Source organism: Girardinichthys multiradiatus, chromosome 20 (assembly GCF_021462225.1).
Source record: "Girardinichthys multiradiatus isolate DD_20200921_A chromosome 20, DD_fGirMul_XY1, whole genome shotgun sequence".
NCBI classification, from domain to species: Eukaryota; Metazoa; Chordata; class Actinopteri; order Cyprinodontiformes; family Goodeidae; genus Girardinichthys; species Girardinichthys multiradiatus.
In genome coordinates, this window is record NC_061812.1 from 19,743,775 (window position 1) to 19,750,649 (window position 6,875).

A 6,875-nucleotide genomic window follows, 5' to 3' on the forward strand; every position below is an offset into this window, starting at 1 on the left:
CTGGGTCTTGTGTGATAAAATATTCTTTTTAATTATAACAGATTTTTCCTGCCAGCAGGGCTGTAGTTAAAAATTGTTTTCCCTCATGTTACAGATGCATCTTAAAGTAGAGTATCGTTAAAAAGTAAATATACATTTTTATCATGTAGATCTAGGAAGTGTCCACGTTTTTGATGTTTATGGGCTACAGCTAATAAAAACCCAAAACTGAGCTGCTCAAACTTTGACTTAAGACCAGTATAAAGGCATTGCTGGGAAAGCTGGTTGTTCAGAATGCTGTATCCATGCATATTAAAGGAAAGTTGAGTGGAAGGAAAAAGTGGTAGAAAAAAAAGCTTCACAAGCAATGAGGAGAAACCCCTTTGGGATGATTTTGAAGCAAAGATTTTTTTGTATTGACTAATGAGAAAAATTTTACATTTTTGACATGCAGTTTTTAAGTAGAATGTAAATAAAAGCTTATTCTTTTATGTTGTTTTATTATCTTTAAAGTTGCCTGTTTCATTTTCTAACAAACAAAACATGGTTGAATGAAAACAAATTTTACTAAATCTGCCAGGGGTATGAATACTATTGGGTCAAAGTAGATATATAGTTTATTAATCCTTGGACAAGGAAATTATTTAGTCACTAGAATATAACGAAATGTTTTACTAACTTAAAACGGTATGAACATAAACGTTTATATAATTCTAAAATAATTGAATATGTTTATGTAATCAAATAGACATTAGATAAAAATAAATTTAAATACAGCCCCCTTGACAGCCTTAATCAAAGGAACAACCAGTATCTGCCTTGTTTAACAGTAACAACAGTATTTGATATGAAGCATTTGATGGCTGAATTGTTTAGAACTACTGAAATTAACTTCATGATATCCAATTTATTGAAACGCACCTGTAAAGAAAATTGGTAACCTGCCTGTTTGTAAGAAAGTTGACTTTTTAGGAGGTCGAGTCACTCCTGAATGCCGTTAACTTGCTGCCTCTGCTTCTCAGGTCAGCAGCCTCCATCCAGGGGGCCTTTGCTACCATCTGTGTGCTTGTTGCTGACTGATTTGTATCTATTTTGGGAGCAGTTTACTTGTCAGGGAGGTTGATATGTGAGTCACAAAGTACCTTAAATTCTTGGTTTCTGCAGTTTTCTGTGGATCAGCAGCGAAACGAAAAGTAAATAGCTTCACGATTGAAAGATTCATGATGAGTTTATTGGGCTAGCACTCTGTTTTTATTATGTTAGCTGCTCAAGGAAAGTGGGGTTTGAACAACATATTACCTAAAATAGAAAACTAAGACGTATTAGCCCTGTTGCCCTAATGTGTAAACTGAAATGATAAAGTATTATGGCTGCTGCTATTTTGATAAATAAGATCACTACAATACACTATTTAAGTCATGAAAACATACTGGCTAATTTAAAATGGTCAATTTTTATATGCACATAAATCAGTATAAATTATTTAGCAAGCCTGTGTATACTTGTGAGACTCTATAGCAGCAGCATATTTGGAAACCTGAGACGTGAGAGGAAATTAAAACTGTAAATCTGGAATATGCATAAACATCCCAGCTGGATAGTCTCGCATGAAAGTTAAAAAATTAAAGCATAAGTACAAATCCGGAGTTAACGCGAAGATAAAACATCTGACATAAGTTACCGCTGAAACTGCCAGCTTTACTGTTGCACACTCTTGTAGTAATTTTTTTTATTTATTGATTGCAATAAACATATCAGGCCTTTTTCATGTGTTTATTTTTATTTTTAATTCTTTGAAAATATACATTCTGAGTTTGTCCATTAGAAAATAATTCACCCCAGAAACTTGAATTGGCACAACTGGTAGAATGAATAGAAAATTAAAAGCAGAAAAAATTGTCTGAGTCTCTGGTTGCCACAGTAACTGTTCTGAAGGGGGAAGCTGACAGAAATAAAGATTTAAATCTGAGCTTCAAATAAATACAAAAAAGTCAAATCAAAAACTTTTATCTTGCTGAAACTCAGCTGGCTCACAGTTGAGACCAGAATTATTCATACCCCAACCAGATCTAGGTTTTCTTTCTTTTCATTTAATCAAGACGTTTCTGATTGGAAATGAGGCAGGTATGTCTCAGAAGATAATAAAATAATATAAAAGTAATATCAATTTTGGAAAAAAAAAATCTTTTTTTTTTTTTACATTTTATTTAAAATATATGGTGTCAGAAATTGTTTATTGTCTTGTCAATAATAGAAAAATCTTAACGGGCAAACCAAACCGTTGTTCAAGCAGTTTTTTGCATGTTTCCTCTAGTATTTTGATCATTTATCTTTGCTGAAGAGCTCCATATCTTTGGTGGAAGTCCTCCTTGACATCACCCTAGTCTTTAGCTCCCTCCGCAGACTCTCTATCAGATTCAATAATTTTGGGCTTTACCATGTGTCGATTTTTATTAAAGAGATCTTGAAAGTTAAAACCAAAACACCTCCATTCCTCTTATGTCTTGTCTGATCTGGCTCCTGCGAACTGGCTGAGATTACTTTTGGTCAGATATCATCTGTCACGCTCACATTTAGTAATTATCTGTGAAACCATCCGCACAGCGACTGCTATCAAAACTGTGCTTCCAACATCGTAAACAAACTCCCCGGCAAACTCTGAACCCCCTACAGAACACCTGCTCATATCTTTCTGATGGATAGGGTTATGAAATGAATGCAGTCTGTATGCTGGATTTGATCCACAGGGCTGGATTTGTTGTCTTTCACAGGGAGCTGTGTTTATTTGGCCCCACTGGCTCGATGCTGGGGTTTATAGCCGGATGTAGTTTATGGGTGTTCGGCTTTCCGTGTGTGCAGTAGTTGGAGGAGTGCTACACCATACTAGTGCTGTCAGGGTGAAATATCGCTGCACTCTCCCCTGATTGCTGTGCACGCCGCTGCTGTTCTATTCATAAAAATGCAATTCCACGCAGCTCTATGTGCCTGACTTGACTGACTGAGATGATATGCCAGGGAGGCAGATTTAAGATTCAGAAGAGCAAATCATTTACAGACTTCATGCTCTTAATTATTTTATATAGAAGGGAAAATCGTCCCAAGAATGTGAAATTTAAAGCATGTTTTCCGCTTTATGACTTTATAAAACAATATAATTAGGATGACCAAATATTGCTCTATGAAAGAGTAAATTTAACCTAATAAGGTGTTGGGTTTTTAATGTGCTAACAGAGAAACTTTAATAAATGATGGCTTTGATTGTCTTTGAAATTCCACATTTCAGATTAGGTGTTTTTTTTTTTCTTCATTTTTTTAAGTGTTGCAGAGTTTACATTTTTTATCAAAGCATTCAGTGACATCTATGGCTTATTACTGGATAAAATGATCGCTCAGAACCTTTTGATTCCCTGTATATAAAAGAGTGTAAGTCCCAGCAGGAAGTTTGAAATTCTTAAAAAATCATATGGGGCTGATGTTAGTAAAGCAATCATGATTCCCCGTTAGGCTGGAGGAAAACGACCCAAAAGCCTTCAGAAGATTTAAACCACAATCCTTTCAAAAGGTAACTCAAACATGCTTCCAAAGAACACTGTGGAAAACATAAAATAAAATTAAAAACCTTTTACCTTCTTTCACATGATATTCACACCTCTTTAAATGTGTCAAGGTTTGGCACATTATAACAAACCTCAAGGAATTTGATTTGAATTTTTTTTTGTTTAACCCGAGCATACAGTGCATAATTGTGCATAATAGTGAAGCATAAGGTAATTTCTTTCAAATAAAATCTAAATAGTGTGATGTGCATTTTTATTTAGCTCCCCTGAATCAGCACTTTGTTAGACCAGCTATTACTGTGTGTCACCAGCAGCTTTGCACCTTTAGAAATAAAGTTCCTCCTGGAAGGTCAGTCAGTCAGTCATTTTCTACCGCTTATTCCATAGTGGGTCGCGGGGGAGCTGGTGCCTATCTCCAGCAGTCTACGGAAGGTGAATCTCCATTTAAAGCTCAGGTTTTTTGCAGCCTCCAACAGCTTTTCTTGTCTGTTGGAGGCTGCATTTCCCTGTATTTGCATCCATCCATTGTTCCATCAGCTTTAACTATCTTCCCCATGCCAGCTTAAGAAAAGCCTCCCCACAGAATGATGCTGCCACCACCATGTTTCATGGTGGAGATGTTGTGTAATGCTAATTTTCTGCAACAAGTAAAGTTTTAAATTTAGGCCAGAAATCTGACTTTAGCACATTCTTCCACATTTGCTTTGTCTCCTACGTGGCCTGTAACAGATTATAAATAGGACTTCTTGTAGGTTTCTTTTTGCCAATTTTCAAAAAAAGACAGATTTGTAACATACACAAAAAATGGTTGTCCTGTTAACAGATTCCCCTCTAGAGCGAAACTCCAATCTGCTCTTCTTGTTGTGTCCCTGGTCTTACTGATGCTGTTTGCTCACTAATGTTCTCAAACAAACTTCCATAGAACAACTGAATTTGGACTGACAAAAATTAAACATAGGCAGAGTGTATTTCATAAGCAGGTGACTGGATTTATTTAAGGGCTATAGTGGAGATGGGTGAACATAAATGCACACCACACTTTTCAAATTTACATTTTTTGAAAGCTATTTCTCATTTTCTTTCTTCTAAGCAGTTTTTAGTTCAGTTTTAGCAGTTTTCTTCTTGAGTTCCCATCTGTATGAGCTGTGGTGGTTCTGATTAAACTGAAATAAATCCAGTTTTCCTTTTTCCAATAGGAATTTTAAACTCCGTATCTATGACCCATTCTGTGGAAGGATTGGTATGTGAAATGTTCATTACTTTCCTGGGTTACTTTCACATTGGAGATGCCACTGAACCTGAAGTTAATAATATTCGACTGGTGAAAGTTGGGATTTGTCTTTCGCAGCAGCGAGTGATGGGAATGTCATTAGCCTTGCAGGTAAATATTGAAAGAATTGACATTTTAAGTTGATAGAGGAAAGTAGAGTTGGAGTTCAAGATTCTCCTGAGAGAGGCATAACTGTCTGCCCAGATATTTCAGAGTGGACCCGTGTGCTGGATGGACTCAGCAACATGCTGACACTGCCATCCACAGATCCAGTCACACAGCTAAAACTGTCACAAAGATGAGACCCTTCTGGAAAGATAAAAGCTGACTTTTACTGTCGCTGCAAGGTCTTCATGGGACATAAACTCAACTCCAGAGCTTTTTGTGTTGACAGAAAAACCTTTATGGCTACATATATAATCAAAAAATAAGCATTTTGTTAATTGTTTTGGTACAACTGGCAATCCCCCTTGCCATACCAACTTTATTCATAAAACAAGTCAAACACCCACAGGACCAAAGTGATGTACACAGAATAAATGAAACAGCAGTCACATGATACAAAAATAAACTAATAATAAAATAGATAGAAATGAGGTAAAACAATTTAAAAGTCGAGATCTCAGATGGTGTCAAAGGCCAGGGAGAAGAGATGGGTTTTGAGAAGGGATTTAAAGACAGTCAGAGAAGTGTTTAAATTACTTTAATGAGAAAGAGATAGTTCAGGTTTTTCTGGGTGGTTCTGTTTAGAGGTCATTGCCATCGAGATTACTTTGCCTTTAAATTATTCACTAAAGCCCAGATATGATGATGTCATAGCTTTGTAAGCTTTTTGATAGGTTAATTAGTTGATTCACAACATTTGAGTTAAATGGAAGAACACCTTTTTCAGATTTTTCACCAATTTCCAGATGCCTGAAGGTGCCACTTTAATCTGTTTAAACAACAATATGCAAGTATGAACACATTAGGGGTGTCTTCTGGGTTTGTTTCAAAAAAGCAAATCTTGGCACTGGGCAGCCATTTCTTCACTAAATGGTGAACACAAAACTGAATGCAGGACTTTTTAGTTTTGCCTATTTTCTCTTTGTTCATCATTTATGCTTGCAGGATAAAAGTTTAAGTTTAAGAACACCATCAGTAAAAACTATTTTAATTATATCTTGAAACTTTTATGCCCTGGTTTTACCTTAAACAGGGTGTTTTAAAAATATTCATCTCTGCTTTCTGTTTTAAGCCACTTTTATTTGGTGGTGCAAAGTGTTTGCACCACCAAACCTATTGGTTATCTTTAAGCTGTTGACACACTGTTTCCTATTTTGACACATATGGTGGTGCATTGAAAAACACTTGTACACCAGTACAAATGTGAGGAAATTAAGAAGGTTTTGTGGAAAATCAACACTTATCACCTCTTTGACATTTGTGTCGCTTTTGATGTGGCCCATTTCTGAATAGCGCATGTGTATTAGGATCAAGGGTGTGGAAATTACAGTGTTCTGCTCCATCAGGATAGAATACAATACTTTTGTTGACATTACCGTATCCTTTTATTTTATTTCACATATAATCATCAACTGGTGGTCTTAGAAATAAATCTCAGTGCTATGAGTGCCCCCAAGTGGTCATTATTATTATTATTATTATTATTATTACTATGCATCCATCCATTTGCTCTACCTGCTTAATTATTAGTGCTATAGTAAAGTTTGTGGCAGCCTGACTCATCTGGTAATCAAATTGTGAATACTACAGTGTCAGATATGCTGTGAGGTGATGCCAGAGTGTTATTTTCCTGTGGTGTCTTGTCCTTCTAAATAATTGAAATGAAAGACTGAGACGCAACGGTGTGATGTGGTATTAGCTTCACATGACAGTTCAGCTTACTGCGATTGTTTCACTTTACTCTTTAACTTGCAAATAGCTAATACCAAGATTTCCTCTGAGAACTGTTGGAAAAGACCCAGGTACCACTCGCAACCAGTGTGCTATCATTTAGCAGGAAAACGAGACTCAATTCCATGGAGAGATTACACCAGGAAAAGAATATACTGCAGGTACGATGATGA